The 13,808-nt window shown below is 52.2% G+C and overlaps 2 protein-coding genes across 10 annotated transcripts in view; both read left to right on the top strand.

Moving 5' to 3' along the window:
• The window catches only part of ATP6V0E1 (ATPase H+ transporting V0 subunit e1), a 380,972-nt gene that overhangs the window by 48,541 nt on the left and 318,623 nt on the right, over positions 1–13,808 (top strand). The window lies entirely within an intron of this gene.
• Positions 1–13,808, top strand: part of RPL26L1 (ribosomal protein L26 like 1) — a 287,969-nt gene that overhangs the window by 19,265 nt on the left and 254,896 nt on the right. Inside the window, exon 1 of one of the 9 annotated variants that reach the window (XM_050793343.1) lies at positions 3,957–3,960. The exons of 6 other annotated variants lie outside the window; for them this stretch is intronic. The gene's annotated coding sequence lies outside the window, so the exon portion shown is untranslated. Of the gene's footprint in view, positions 1–3,956; positions 3,961–12,240; positions 12,245–13,119; positions 13,124–13,808 lie in introns of those variants that run through there. 2 more of the 9 variants (XM_050793355.1, XM_050793336.1) reach the window with 2 other exon arrangements.

Here is a 13,808-nt window from a genome sequence, read left to right as displayed (position 1 = left end):
TTCAAATATTAAATTCTCCCCTCCAGATACATAATAGCAATCTCCGTTATTTTTTCAAGTTTTCTTTTTTATTCCTTGTAAACTTTTATTGTTTTCTATGTTAGCTACTTCCCATGTTGCTGGAGGCTGACTACATGAAGATTTCTCCTTCATGGTGGGCGGGGCACTAACTCGGTTAAATCAGTCCTCCCACTTAGAACAACTAGAGAACCTGGACAATTTTTTTTTTTTTTTTTTTTTTTTTTTTTGAGGTGGAGTCTTGCTCTGTCACCCAGGCTGGAGTGCAGTGGCGCAATCTCGGCTCACTGCAAGCTCCGCCTCCCAGATTCAAGCGACTCTTCTGCCTCAGCCTCCTGAGTAGCTGGGATTATAGGCGTCCACCACCATGTCTGGCTAATTTTTGTATGTTTGGTAGAGATGAGGTGTCACCATGTTGGCCAGGCTGGTCTCGAACTCCTGACCTCAAGTGATCTGTCTGCCTCGGCCGCCCAGAGTGCGGGGATTACAGGTGTGAGCCACCATGCCCAGTCCTTGGATGAAATATTTTTTAATCTAGGTGAAGACATCGTGAAGTACCCAAGCAGACAGGCCCTCCGGGGCCAGCGTTTGAGGCTGCCTTTCCCTGAGGGCAGCTGCCTGTTCAGGAACAGCGACCCAGCAGCAGTAGCAGTGGCAAGGCTGAGACAAGCAGAGCTTCCACAGTCTCCTGAGGACAAAATGCAGACTTCAGGGCTGGCCACAGGCTGACGGGAACGCGTGAACACCCCGGGTTTTCCGTTGAGATCCCTCCCAAAGGGAAATTCTCTAGAAATAAGAGGAAATCAGAAATAGGTCAGACTGGTCGGGCACAGTGGCTCACAGCAGTAATCCCAACACTACGGGAGGTCGAGGCAGGTGGATCACTTGAGGTCAGGAGTTTGTGACCAGCCTGGCCAACATGGTGGTGAAACCTCGTCTCTAGTAAAAATACAAAACAATTAACTGGATGTGGTGCGTGCACCTGTAATCTCAGCTACCCAGGAGGCTGAGGCAGGAGAATCATTTGAACCCAGGAGGCAGAGGTTGCAGTGAGCCGAGATCGCGCCACTGCACTCCAGCCTGGGTGACGGAGCAAGACTCTGTCTAAAAAAACAAAAAAGAAATAGGTCAATCTTTAAAATGATGAAAGCCCACTGGCTCGTAGATATTTTCTAATTTTCTTTCAACCCTCCTTCCTTTCCGATTCATGATCTAATCTGTAATCTAATCTTTAATCTAATACATCTATCTCATACCTTTTTATATGTTGTATTTCCATTTTTATTTAGTTTCTATTTCCATTTTTATTTAGTTCCAAATATTGATATTTTCTCTTTTCCACTGAGTTCTTCTTTGACCCAGATTATTTAGAATTGCATTGCTTAATTTCTAAGTAGTTGGGGGTTTTCTAATTATCTTTTGGCTGTTGGTTTCTAACATAATTCTACAATGTTTGGATAACATACTCTGCATCAGTTTGATCTTTTGAAATTTGTTTTTCCCCTGGCACATGGTAAATCTTCACAAATGCTCTGCGTGTACTTGAGAACAATGGATATTTTGACATTGTGGAGTGTGGTGTTTGAAATACGTTAATTAGGTCAAGTTTGTTTATCATGTGGTTGAAATCTATTTTTTTTAATTTGTCATCTGCTTCAGTTGTGTTAAAAGGCTTCCTCTGTGACTGTGGATTGAATACGTCTCCTTTAGTTCTGTTGACTTTTACTTTATATATTTTGGAGTTATGGCATTAAGAGCATAAACACTTAGAATTGTTATAGCTTCATAGTACACTACAATTTTTATCCTTATGAAATGTCTCTATCCTTAGTAATGTTTGTCTTAAAATCCACTTTTCGGGGTCCCTTCTGGCCCAATCTTCTCTAAGCAGCCATCACAGGTGGGGTCAGGATCAGCCCTCACCTCCTCCGCCTCCACCATCACAGGTGGGGTCGGGATCAGCCCTCACCTCCTCCGCCTCCACACCCTTTCTCACCGTGGCATCCTCCCCTGCAGCTTTTTTAATTTTTTTTTGTCTGAGACAGAGTCTTGCTCTGTCGCCCAGGCTGGAGTGCGGTGGCACGATCTCGGTTCGCTGCAACCTCCACCTCCCTGGTTCAAGCAATTCTCCTGCCTCAGCCTTCGAGTAGCTGGGACTACAGATGCGCACCACCACGCCCGGCTAATTTTTTGTTTGTTTGTTTGTTTGTTTGTTTTTAATAGAGACGGGGTTTCACCATATTGGTCAGGCTGGTCTTGAACTCCTGACCTCGTGATCCGCCCGCCTCGGCCTCCCAGAGTGCGGGATTACAGGTGTGAGCCACTGAGCCCAGTCCCTTGCAGCTTTAATAACCCAGGTGACTCCAGAATCCGTTTCTTCCTTGGGCCACTCTCCAGAGCACTGTACCCTGTAGCCACTGGACAGCTCCTCCGAGCCACCAGCTAGGAACTGCAAACCAACACTCAATCCCAGCACCTCCCCGCATCAATCAATTACTCCATCTGTCAGTCAATCAAATAACAACACCCTGGTCCTCATCTTACATTCTCTCCAGCTGAGTAGTCCTGGTTTGTGGAGTCGCATCAGACCCTGTCTCTCCCTAACCCCCCCCCATTCAACCCATCAACCAAGTGCCACTGGTTTTACCTCCTAATTATATCTGGAGTGTGCTCTCCACTGCCCACCAGAATCCTTGTCCACAAGGCCTCCATCTCCCCTCAGGAGGGCTGCAGCAGCCCCTAACAGATCTCCCTGTTCCCATGCTGCTTTAAGCTGTCTCATGCAGAGGCTGGAGTCCTCCTGCCACTAGGATTCTCACCCTGTCACCCCCAGCTCAGAACCCGCCAATAAAAATAACAGCAACAACAATAACACATCGGCCAGGTGTGGTGGCTCACGCCCGTAATCCCAGCACTTTGGAGGCTGAGATGGGTGGATCACCTGAGGTCAGGAGTTCGAGACCAGCCGGGCCAACATTGTGAAACCTCATCTCTACTAAAAATACAAAATTAGCCCTGCATGGTGGTGCACGTCTGTAGTCCCAGCTACTCGGGAGGCTGGGGCAGGAGAATTACTAAACCCAAGAGGTGGAGGTTGCAGTGAGCCAAGATCGCGCCACTGCACTCCAGCCTGGGCAACAGAGGAGACTCTGTCTCAAAAACAAACAAACGAAAAACCCAATAACAAATCTGCCAGCCTTCACTGAGCACTGCCAAGAACCTGCACCATTCCAGGCACGTTACTTGTGCAGATTCATGTAATCGTTACAGAAGCCCTATGAAGGGGCCTCTGTTACCACTCCCATTACCCAAGCGAGAAAGCAGGCACAGAAAGCTTAAGCAACTTGCCCAAGGTCACCCAGCTGACCTAGGTAAAAACAGGACTCAAACCCAGGCAGCCTGGAGCCAGAGATCACCCCCTTAACCACGCATCACCCCGATGTGCCAAGGAGATAAATGAATCTCCTCACTGAGGCTGAGAAGGCCTTGTGAAATCAGGCCTGCCGCCCTCCCAGCCGTTCTTCCACAGCTGCCTCCTCCCATCCGACGTCTCCGGCTTTCACACTCACCAGACTTCCTGCCTGCCCAGGGCCTTTGCACATGCTATGTGCTCTAGGAAAACTTGCTCCATTCCCTGCTCATAACTTCCAATCAGCCCTCTCCCCCGGGGGCCTTGGCTGCCTGGGCCACCGGGCAGTCCCTCGGGCACACGCTCTCATGCACCCTGAATTTCTCCTCCACCCATTTCTAACAAAGGCTGTATTAATACATCTGTGCAGGTGCGTGAATACGGTCCCTGATGGACTGTGAATGTGGCCAGAGCAGCCATCGTGTCTAGCTTCGTCCAATGTGGCCTCCTGTGCCTATCCCAGTGGCACTCAAACAATGCTTGTGGAATGGATGGGTGAATAAAGAAATGAATGCGTCCCCGCAGATGGGGGGCTGCAAAGTCCTGGGGTCAGGCTCTCTGCCTTCCTCGCCTTTGTTCCTTTGTTCGCTGACCGCCAGAGGGCGCCAAAACCCGGGAAATCGCCCGCCTGATGCGCGGGACAGCCGCGTGGACTCCAGGGGCGGGTTCCCCGGCAAGGGGAAGGGGCCGGGCGTCCAGTGGGTGGGCGCCGTGGCCTCCCTGAAAAGCACGGTGGGCAAATAGAGACTAAGGCCTGGTTTGACTGCTTCCCCGGCAGCTTCTCAGCTGTGAACAGCAGACACCCTGCCCCTCAGGGGGATGGCAGAAATCCTTGCTGCCCCCGTAGGAACTGAGCCCAAGGGCCTGGGGTAGGAAGGGATGTGTCTGCACAGCAAACATTCGTGGATGGAGCCAGCCTGGAAGGGGACTTCTAAGTGAGAAAGAAAAACAAATACTGGTCCCTTACTCTCACGTGCCTTCAATCCTGGCAACTCCGATAGGTAGGTAGGCATTGCTGTTCTCCATGTCTGCAGATGGGGAAACTGAGGCACAGCTGTACCCAGTGGAGCATGGCGATGCCTTCCCACCCCTTGCCTGCCTACTGGCCACCCCTGCATCTAGCTGCCTCCACGTCAGTGGTTCTCACAGTGCAGTCCCTGGAGCAGCAGCAACACCTGTCCACCCAGACCTCCAGATTTAGAGACTCTGGGGTTGAGCCCAGCAACCTGTGGCTAAAAGCGCTCCAGAACATTCTGATGTGCAGTCAAGTATGAGAACCTCTGGTCTGCACCAGCCCTTTCTCGGGCCTGGGCAACACACCTGTGAGGACAGTGAGGCAGGACCCTGAGGGAGGGCAGTGAGAGGTCAGGCTTCTCCATGGGACAGGTGAGGCCAGTGCCCCAGGCTGACCAGAGCCCCTGCGTGGGCAGGGCCCACCAGGTGGAAAAGCCCCCGAAGATATCTTGCAGCTTCTGTGCCCACTCAAAGCCCAACAGACAGCCCAACGGCTGCAGAGGGTTGGCAAGCACCGGCCATGCAGGTTCCCAGGACCCTCCCCTGCCTCCTCCAGGGTGGGCCTGGACAGCTGCCATCCCAGCTGGTCCCCAGCCATTCCTCTGCATCCTAACACTGGAGAACTGCAGGCTCTGGAGGTTTTGGACCAGCCAGACCCAGGTGTGAATTCTAACACATCTGTGACCCTATACAAACCCCGTCCCTCCTTTGATCCTTGGACTGCTCCCGAATAGAAGACGGTCATTATGGAAAAAAAAAAAGAGAGAGAGAGAGAGAGAGGGAGAGTGTGGTTTAGAGAATCGGAGGTGGCTTGGGACATTCAGAGCAGGAAATGGGGCTTAGGGGGTGGGACCAGCAGCAGATCACAAGCAATGAATGCTATCCTCAGAGCACGGATTTTGTCCCTGGGGCAAAAGCATTATCCCAGATGGGCAAGATAATCAGATTTGCATGTTCCAACATTGCACCTGAGGGTCTGAGCTGATGAGGAGGCCATCCCTAGTGGGCTCCTGGCACCAGCTCTGGGCCAGACCGCCTGGGTCCAAATTCCTACCCTGCCCCATCCCCACGGCTGCAGGACTTTGTACAACAGACATAACCTGCCAGTGCCTCAGTGGCCTCAGAAGATAAGGGGAGTAGTATTCACGAGCACCAGATGAGAGACCTCATGAAAGTCCATGGCGGAAGGGCCCCATCTGAGGTAGCTGTTACTGTCAGTCAGTGATATTGGCCCCAGTTGGTGGGAGCCAGCTGAGGAGAGCAGTCCGTGAAGGCCCTCTGTAGGCAGCCCTAGGAACAGCATGGCCCCGTGGGCACAGTGTAACAGGATTCCCTCCACTCCTGGGTGCCCCAGGGAGGGAACAGATGCCCGGATTGGACACTAGCCCCCTCCTCCTCCCGAGGCCTTGGGCCTGGCCCTGCACACATGACCCAGCTTCCTGTTTGTGATGCCAGCGCTGGAGGGAGGAAATTCAGTGCCCCCGCCCCGGGGCTGGAGGGCAGGAATGTGGACGTGTTGACGTCAAAGCGTGTCCTAGTTCTGGGGAAGTGGGATGGGAAGGGCTTCCTGCTGAGCCGCCTTTGATTCCAGGTCTGAGCTGGGAGAGTGACCCTGGACAGCCGGCCCAGAGGGAGTTCGGACACCCAGAGCTTTCTCTGATGGCCATGACGGGCGCCAAGCTCAGGGTCCTTCCCCAACATAGCTGTGTGGCCTTGGGCAAATCACCGCGCCCCTCCAAATCCCCCACCTGTAAAGCGGGATTAAAAATGTGTATCTCAGAGCATCAGCCGCTCATCAGATGCATAGTAAGCTCCTACTGTGTGCTTCATCCTAGGGATGAAGCCTGCCCTGGCTGTGGTGGACTCTGGCCAGCATCCCCCAGGCTGGTGGACCAGGGAGTGAGAGGGGCCGGGAGGAGAGGACACTCATAGACAGAGGCACAAAGCATGTCTGGAGGTGGCTGCGAGGAGGTTTCCCAGCACTAGGGCTGTGACTCAGGCTGAAGCCTGAGCCCAGACACTTCCCGGCTGGTGACTCAGTTTCCCCGATTCGACAGCAGCATCACACAACACCTCCTTCTCAGCATCGAAGAGGCGTTGAGGCATGGCCAGTATGTGTCTGGGGGGTCCTTCAAAATCTGATTTGTCAAGCAGTTAGAGGGTGCTCAGGGTTTTGTGTACATGTTTTCTCTCTCAGGTGAGCCTGAAAAGATCAGGACTGCGACTCCCGTTCTACAGAGGGACAACCTGAGGCTCAGAGAGGCGAAGGCATTTCAAGATACTTAACAGAGGCTCCGGATCACTGTGCTAGAAAGTGGCAGGGTGGGGAAAGAGCGCTGGGCTTTCTGACTTCAGCAACACATTCTCCAGTAACCAGACTTCTGAACAGTGGCAGGCAGGGCCCTCAGCCTGGCAAGCACACACCATGGGACCTGTCCCACAGAGGGCCTCCCAGCCCGCTCTGCCAACCTCACCCGCAGGCCCCCGAACTTGATGGGGTTGACATAGGCCGTGGAGACCTGTGCAAATGTCTGTCTTCCCTTCTCCGGTTGACCGCCTGCATCCCCCAGAGAACCAGGCCAGGGCCTGGGGTCACACTGTCCTCTGCCCAGCACTCCCGGGAAGGCAGAAGGTGAGACGCAGGAGAGAATGCAAAGCGAGAGTAGGCATTTATTTGGCACGTCCTAGGTGGGCTGGGCTGCTCGATGAGTTTTTAGGTACATTATCATCTTCAAGAAGATTCTAGAGGTAATGAAACTGGCATCCAAGAGGGGAGGTGACCTCTCCAGGGTCTCCACCCTGTGTGCCTCAGTTTCCCCAGCTGTGACATTGGATGAGGGAGCTCATGCTCAGGGAGGCTGGGAGGGGTCCTGAGGAGGGCTCAGAGCAAGGCCTTGGGACAGCATAGTCCCTGCAAGGGAGTGACCGCTAGGGGCCTTCCTGGGAGCCCTCAGCCCCAGCCCCCCACCCTCCCTGCCCACCCTCCTGTTCACGCTCTTCCTTTCTCTAGAGCACAGTTCAGCCCTTTGGGGTTCTGCACTTTGGGACTAGAGAGACCTGAGTTAGAATCCAGACTTGCCACTCATTGGTTATGCAACCTGGGCTGAGCTGTTCTTTTTCTCTGAGTCTCAGTTTCGTCATCCGTCTGCATAAATAAATGAGGATAATACCAGCCGCATTACAAGGGGTCTGGAGATTAGGACATCATATCTTTCACTAGAAAGTACCTGGTACTAGTACCTGGTACGCTGTCTGACGCAGAGGAACTATTTAATAAAGCGGAGCTGTTGTTGTTGCTGTCACTGTCATTGTTGGCGTGTATTTATGAATGTCCAGGCTGCAGGCAGGCCTTGGTGGGACTGTACGGCCATTTCCCTGATGCCCGACAGGTGGCGCTAGAGACTCCTTATTGGCTCCCAAGAAAGTGCTAAGAATGAAGTCTTCACACCATCGGGAAGAAGCCAGACTTAGGCGCCTGGATGGTTTCCAGCTCTGTTAATTCCCTGGGCAGATGCATCCTGAACACCCCAACAATGTTCCCAGGTCCACTACTGGGGCTGCAGGCCTGGGGCTCCTCCCCACCTGCCACCCCGCCCTACCCCTACAGGCCTCCCTCCACTGCCTTTCTCTCCCTCCCTTTATCTCTCTTGCTTCCTCCCTCCTTCCTTCCTTCCTTCCTCCTTACAAATAGGCACTGCGCACCTACTGTGTGCTGGGCTGGGCACGATGAACTGGGGGTGCCCAGGGAACAAGACCTTTGAAAGGTTGTGCCCTTTGGAACCTCCAGACTACGTGAGGACACAGAAATAAACAAGAGAAAGGAAAAAAACAAAAACAAAAAACAAAAACAAAGATGCTTTCAGATCCTGGCAAGCATTGGGAGAAAACACAACAGGATAGTGGGATAGAGGGATGGAGGAGATGGGGTGAGGAGAAGGCGGAAGGGGGTCAGAGGGAAGGGCCAGTGCGGAGGGGGCCACCGGAGCAAGGACCCTCGGACATGCAGCCCAGCATATCATGGAGAAGAGACAAGAGGAAGCAGTCGGGTGGGGGCAGATGCTGTCAGAATCAGAAGCGGGTCTTCGAGGTACACACTAAAGGGCCGGTCAACTGCTGCAGCAACCATAGCCACCACTAATGCTTTACCGAGCACCTACTAGGTGCCAGGCACTGGCATTGTCCCATTTTATTGGCAAAGAAACTGCAGAAGGGACTGCAGCCAAAACAGAGTTTCCAGGGGTCCTGGAAGTCCCCAGGGCCACTGGTGGAAGAAGGAAGAGAGAATGCTCAGTGAGAGTGGGCATGTATTTGGCAAGTCCTCAGTGGGCTGGGCTGCTTTATGCTATTTTAGGTACATTGTCACCATCAGGAGGATTCTAGAGGTCATGAAACTGGCGTCCAAGAGGGGAGGTGACCTGCCCAAGGTCACAGTCGGGGAGTGGCAACCCTGAGACTTGAACCCAGGTCTTCCCCATTTGGGCAGACGGTCCCCTGTGTCCAGAAGCCTCAGAGCCCTCTGGAAGGCTATCTTCCTTGGGCCTCACAAATTATCTGGCTACAGTTTGCCCATGAGCCCACCTGTCAGCAAATCCACTCCACATCCCTCGGGGATCCCGCTCTATTCCACCTCCAGCACTCCCACCAATCCACATCTCTCCCTGGATGGCTGGATCCTATTTCCTCCGTTCATGACACTCTGACCATCTAAAGTTATCAGACCTACTTGTGTACATTCATCTCCCCCACCAGACTATACCCTGACCCCAGTGGGTCTCCCCAGCCTCCTGCCTCAACCCCCCTAACCTTGCACCCTACCCTTCACCACATGGACATGCTTACATCTTCCTGAACAAGCACACCACTCATGAGAGCAGGCACAGGCCCATCTTCATCCCCCTCTCCCCACAGCTGAGCACAGTGTATGCATGGAGAAGGGGCTCAGTGAAGATGGATGGATGGATGGATGGACAGACAAATAGATGAATGGATGGGTGAATGGATAGAAGTCAAATGGATGGATAATGATAGTGGACAAATGGATGAATGATGGATGGGTGGAAGGATGATTGGATGGATGGATGGATGGATAGGATGGATGGATAGGATGGATGGATGGATGATGGATGGATGGATGGATGGATGGATGGATGGATGGATGGATGGAATGGATGGATAGGATGGAATGGATGGATAGGATGGATGGACAAGATGGATGAATAGATGGATGCATGCATGGATGGATGGATGGATGGGTGGGTGGATGGATGCATGGATTGGATGGATGGATAGGATGGATGGATGAATAGATGGATGGATACATGGATGGATGGATGGATGGATGGATGAGTGGATGGATGGATGGATAAATGGAATGGATGGATAGGATGGATGGACAGGATGGATGAATGGATGAATAGATGGATGGATGCATGGATGGATTGGATAGATGGCTTGGATGGATGGATGGTGGGGTGGGTGGGTGGGTGGATGCATGTATGTATGGATGGATGGATGGATGGTTGGATGGCATGGATGGATGGATGGATGGATGGATGGATGGATGGACAGGATGGATGGATGGATTGGATGAATGAATGGATGGATGAGTAGATGGATGGATGCATGGATGGATGGATGGATAGGATGGATGGATGAATAGATGGATGGATGCATGGACGGATGGATGGATGGGCAGGATGGATGGATGGATGGATGGATGGATGGATGGATGGATGGACAGGATGGATGGATGGATTGGATGAATGAATGGATGGATGAGTAGATGGATGGATGCATGGATGGATGCATGGATGGATGGATGGATGGATGGATGGATGGATGGTTGGATGGCTTGGACGGATGGATGGATGGATGGACAGGATGGATGGATGGATTGGATGAATGAATGGATGGATGAGTAGATGGATGGATGCATGGATGGATGGATGGATGGATGGTTGGATGGCTTGGATGGATGGATGGATGGATGGATGGATGGATGGACAGGATGGATGGATGGATTGGATGAATGAATGGATGGATGAGTAGATGGATGGATGCATGGATGGATTGGATAGATGGCTTGGATCGATGGATGGTGGGGTGGGTGGGTGGGTGGATGTATGTATGTATGTATGGATGGATGGATGGATGGATGGATCGGATAGATGGATAGGATGGATGGATGGATGAATAGATGGATAGGATGGATGGATGGATGAATAGATGGATGGATGCATGGATGGATGGATGGATGGATAGGATGGATGCATGAATAGATGGATGGATGCATGGACGGATGGATGGATGGGCAGGATGGATGGATGGATGGATGGATGGATGGACAGGATGGATGGATGGATTGGATGAATGAATGGATGGATGAGTAGATGGATGAATGCATGGATGGATGGATGGATGGATGGATGGATGGTTGGATGGCTTGGATGGATGGATGGATGGATGGACAGGATGGATGGATGGATTGGATGAATGAATGGATGGATGAGTAGATGGATGGATGCATGGATGGATGGATGGATGGATGGATGGATGGCTTGGTTGGATGGATGGATGGATGGACAGGATGGATGGATGGATTGGATGAATGAATGGATGGATGAGTAGATGGATGGATGCATGGATGGATGGATGGATGGATGGATGGATGGATGGATGGCTTGGTTGGATGGATGGATGGATGGATGGATGGATGGATGGATGGATAGATGGATGGACGGACGGATGGATGTTTGAAAGACTACTTGACCTAAGCCTATGTTTGCTTTTTGACCCACAGGAAGGAGGTCAGAATGAAAGATGGCAGCAGTGACCCAGGTAAATAAGTCCTCCAGTGTGGAGCTATGGTAGGGAAAGGGGGTTAGGTGTCAGTGCTGGGGATGGGCCACCAGCAAATTCTGGTAACATCTAATGTGCAAGGAGCAATGATGAGTAAACCCCAAGACGTGACCTGGAGCATCTCTTGTAAAGAACAGAGAGAGGGTGTAGTCCCTGAAGCTGGGACCAGGGCAGCAAAGCACGTCAAGGCTCTGACTCAGCCAGGAGCCATGGGAGTTTGAGAAACTGGGTACAAACACCCACTCCATACATGAACACAGCCCTGTATAGGCACGAAGGACTCTCACTTGTGGTGCCATGACTAAGTTTCCAACGATGGTTCTTGAAGCCAGTGGGACTTTACTCATGGTGTCACAGATGGAGAAACAGATGCTTCCAGAGGGGAAGTGACTTGTCCAAGACCACTCAGCCAGAAAATGGCTCACAGTTGGCTCAGGTGGGAGTTGGTGGGGTCAAGTGGCTCTGGAGGGGGCAGAGGCTTGGGGTACTGGACCGTGAGGCCAGACTCAAGGGTCCTCAGGTGTAGACTCAGATCTGCCGCTCCAAGCTATGTCCTGAGTACCCTGAGTGCCCTTCCCCATATTCAATCTGACCATATCATGCTCTTTGTTGGAATCCTTAGGTGGCTCCCCAGTGGTGCAGGATCCTGTCCCAGCCACTGGCTTGGCCTTCTGGCTCCTTCATCTCCTGCCCCGCAGACTTCTCCAACCTTGTGCCTCCACCTTCCACTCTCTGCACGCTGCCCTCCACCACCCTGACATGCTTATGTTTTCCTGAATAAACAGACCACATGTGCTTTCTAAGGCCCACACACATTTACACAGGCTGAGCCCTCTGTTGGAAACACCTTACCAACCTTCTTCACTCCAGTAATTACTACGATGTCTTCAAGATGTAGCTCTGGCCTCAACTGTCTCTGATCCACCCACTTACATGTAGGCGGGGCAAGGTAGTCCCACTCCTTTCTGCCCCAATTACATGCTGTGCTGAACTCTACCATCAAGACAATTACCATAGGCGATAATTAGCTGGTTACTAGTCTGCCTCCCCAAATGGACTATGAATTCCAAGAGAATGAGCTTTGGGACTTATTCACCTCTGTATCTGTAATGCCTGGCACAGCAGCTAGTTATTATTTGCGGAAGGGAGGGAGGGAAGGCAGACAGCACCTTACAATCTGTGAAGTGTTCTTTCATGCATCTTATTATTTTTAAACTTGAGGCAGCAAGGAAACATGCTGGGAAGGGTCCGCGCCTCGTGAAAAGTTGTCCTGCAGCAATCCTTTATAAACCTGGTGTCTGGAACTCAAAACATAGAGGAAAATGGGGCCAAGTGTTGGACTTTTGGAATACGGATATGCAGAGAAGCAACTTATGCTAGGGAAAGGGCTCAAGCTTTGGAAGTACTGCAGTTTCAGAATGTTTCTAGCTGCACGAAAGGAAACCCAACTCCAAGCCTCCCTCTGACTTAGATAACAAGGCAGCTTGGTGGCTGGTGTGAGCTGAATCTTCAGAGTGATGCAGGCTGTCAAGGAGCTGGGTGAAGCTTTCGAGGACCTCTGTCCTCTTCATAGGTTCCCAAGTCAGTGTTGCCCTGAGCACATGGCATGTGCTTCTCATTCCTCTATAGGAGGGGACGTATTCCAGTATTCATCCAGGAGTCCATTGAGCAGTTTTTCTGATTGGACAGTCTTGGGTCACATGAGTACCCCTGAACCAATGCCTGTGGCCAAGGGAATGGGAGGCATTAACTGGTTCCAGCCCATCAGAGCCCTCCTTGGAGCTGAGGGGGCTCCCCTCCAAGCATGCTGGCTGTGGTTGGGGGTGGGGGGTGGTAGGTACTTAGAAGGAGATCCGGGGATTTTTAGAAGGAATGGGTACTGGGTAGGCAGCCAACAAGCATCCCCATCTCCTGCGTTCAAACTTTAACCCTGCTTCTTCTGTCACCGTGGGCAAGTCTCTCCACCGCTCTAGGCCTCGGTTTCCCCACCTGTAAAACGGAAGAGTTGTGTTTCCATCACAGAGTGGTCGTGAAGACTCAGGGAGACAGAGTGTAAGAGCCTAGCCCAGTGGGAGGGGCCCAGGGGATGAGCCAGGGTCCCACCTTCCCGGTTCCTGAGGTTCTCAGGCGAGACTACATTTCTCCACAAGGGAGCAGTGGTCCAGCTTATGAGAAACGTCACATGAGAAATATTTCTTGCTGTTTGTGAGACAGGAGAGCACGTTTGTCCCAACGGGGCCAGCCGAGCCATTCAGGGGACAAGAAGGGCCTGTATCTCACCTGGCCTTGGAGTCCATCTCAGCAGCACTGGGCACATCCTCATGCTCAGCCCCTGATCCGTCCCAGACTCACTGGTGTCCCTTGGCACCTCAAGTGTTCTCTTCTGCAAAAGGGGCCTGCCTGGCCATGTGGCCAAGAGCACAAACTCTGGAGCCAGGTGGCCCAAGGTCACCTCCCGGCTGTGCAATTTGGGGGCAGTTAATTGACCTCTCTGTGCTTCTGTCCCCTC

Source organism: Macaca thibetana, chromosome 6 (assembly GCF_024542745.1).
Source record: "Macaca thibetana thibetana isolate TM-01 chromosome 6, ASM2454274v1, whole genome shotgun sequence".
NCBI lineage: Eukaryota > Metazoa > Chordata > Mammalia > Primates > Cercopithecidae > Macaca > Macaca thibetana.
This window is presented reverse-complemented; position numbering and strand designations above follow the sequence as displayed.